Here is a 2,610-nt window from a genome sequence, read left to right on the forward strand (position 1 = left end):
CCTAAGAACATTGTGGAAGTAGAGCGGGACATTCCGAGACCAATTATGGTTGTGCTTGAGTGCAAAGCTCCTTTCTGGTTCTGGCGGCAAAATATGATTTTCATATTTATCCTACATGACCTGAATCTGGCTGTATTAATTGGCTGTGTCTTAAAACTCCATTGCTGGCTAGCAACAGAGTCACGTCTCTCTTTTCCAATTTGGTTGCTGTTTAATTTACAACTACATGGCAATGAGTGTATCTTTGATAACCTCAGAGCATCTGTCCCTCTTGTTTCTTTGAAGTATATCTGCTAACATCCTGGAGGCCTGTGAAGTGTCAATATGGCCAGGATGCTTGTTCTTCACTTCCTCCTATCAATCTTGTGTCTTTCTTCTACCTGATCTTGGAATGCTAATTACCTGTAACCTAGGAAGTAGGGTTAGATCAAACCAGTTTCCTGCTAAGTTCAAAGATTCTTTGTTCTCCTCATGGCCACATGGCCTGTGGGGGGAGTTTGCTCTGGACACTGTGATTGGATGATTTGAATCTTGGAAGGCGGGTTTTTGTGTTCAATAAAAAGTACCTGTATGAGGGCTGAAAGGAAGCTCTCTCTCTCTCTTGCCCATTTACCCTCATACAGGTCGTTTGCTGGTTCAAACGTCCTTGTCTTTTCTCTATTCTTTAAAGTAACGTGCCGTGGTAATTCAACTGGAAACACCACAGATTGGTGCCTTGTGTGAGGCTAAGTATTATTTTAAAAGGGACAGTTTTAAAAACGAACTCCCTTTCTTTGCAATTTATACCTCCCTCGGTGCTGTTTAAATCTGCCTTTGTCGAAGGGGTTAAACAGGCTTAAAGATCTTATCGCTCTGCAGGAGTCCGGTGCGCGCCAAACTCAGGTAAGATCATGGGAGCCCATTTAGAGTAATTTATAGTAGATTAACATAAGCAAGGGCTCTAGAGCCAATGAAAAAAGAAACTATGGGGGGGAAATCTAACCTTCTTCTAGATATTTTAGCAGAAAGTATGCAAAAACAGTCATTTATAATTTTGCAACCTCTTCCTACAATTCCTCTGTCTGAGTGTGATGTAATTCTGATGCCTGCTGTGTCTTTTTGCTCAGTGCAGGAACCTCAGATGGTGGAAAAAAGCAGCAGACAAACTGTTGCCATTCCAGCCACCACTCTCTCACTGTCTGGTTGTGATTTAAATCTGCTGCCTTCTGCTCATTCTGAGGAGGCTTTCCAAGCTGTGGTTCTTAAAGAACAAAGCAAAATCGCCTATCCAAATTTTCCTAGTAAAGAAAAAAGCAGTGTTTTTTCTCCATTGATATGTAATGCCAAACAGCAGTTTGTTGAAACACTGCCCCCTGGAGGTTCCAAAAGTTTTCAAACTGGAACTGATAAGGAAAGCTTAATTAGCCTTCCCACCTCCAGTTCTTTGAAAGAGTCTAAAATCAGTGAAAATTTAGCAGCTGATGATTTTAAAAGCTACCAAAGTCTCAGAAGTTTCAATTCCAATGACTGCAGACTTCCAGTGAAAAGTTCTGTAGATTACCTTACTCACACTGGATTGTCAGCATTTTTTGATGCAGTAATTAGCAAGGATCTGTTTCCTACCAAGGTAGCATGCATGATAAAAAACGCTTTGCAGAAAACCTTTCATGTTGGCATCTTCCTTTGTTCCTTGGCAAAGGTGACTGTTCCTTTGCCGGAGCAAAGCCTCCCTCCAGGATTAATGAGTAATTACCTCATGTTTGCATTTGACCCAGGAAAGTGAGAAATTTACATCTTTCCTTTGGGCTAGAAGAAAATGTTGCTTTCTCAATGGCCCAAAAACTCTCCCTGTGAAGAGGAGTCTGTTGAAATGTTAATCCTTCAGGTGTTTTCCCTTCAGTTCAGTCTTTAGTCTGTTTTTCTAAAATCTGTTTGCAAACAGCTCAGACTGAGAAACTCTGTTTTGCTGTAAAGAAGCTGCATAACTGCATTGAGAAAAAATCTTAACAACCATAGCTACTTGGTTTTTTTAAAATCAGTGCCAAAAGTTCCTATCTCATGGTTTCTGTATATTTTTTTTGAGCTTGATTTTGCTGCTATAAGAGCTGTTACCATTCATGGAAAGAGTTTTTTTTAAGGGCTTAGTTCAGTGCATATTAGCTAAGATCACTTCTATCTCTGTGTGTGAGGAATTGCCTCATGGTGGCTTTCACAGGTCTTTCTTTGAAATGCAATTCCCTCAAGCCTGATGTTTCTCTATAGAAAATTATTTTATTTCCTAGCCTTGAAATTGAGCTGAAGTTTTAATGTTTATCTCTGAAGTCAGCTACAGTATATAAAGTTTATACTCAGTTACATATTTAGGGTTTTTTCTTTTCCCAATGCCTTGATGGTATTTTCTGCTTGGCAGAAGGTTGGACTGGATGACCTCTTGTGGTCTTTTCTAACTCTGTTTTCCAACTTTATGACTCTAGGATTTTAACAATCTTATGCTTTTTTGCTATTCAAAGTTTCTGAACGATTTTCAGCATTTTTTGTAGAAATTAGCTTAAGCACACTATCTTTTGCCTATGTAGAAGTTTCTATCCTATAATGTTAGAATTTCTTAATATTATGATTTAACGACATTTA

This window comes from Lacerta agilis, chromosome 15, assembly GCF_009819535.1.
Source record: "Lacerta agilis isolate rLacAgi1 chromosome 15, rLacAgi1.pri, whole genome shotgun sequence".
NCBI lineage: Eukaryota > Metazoa > Chordata > Lepidosauria > Squamata > Lacertidae > Lacerta > Lacerta agilis.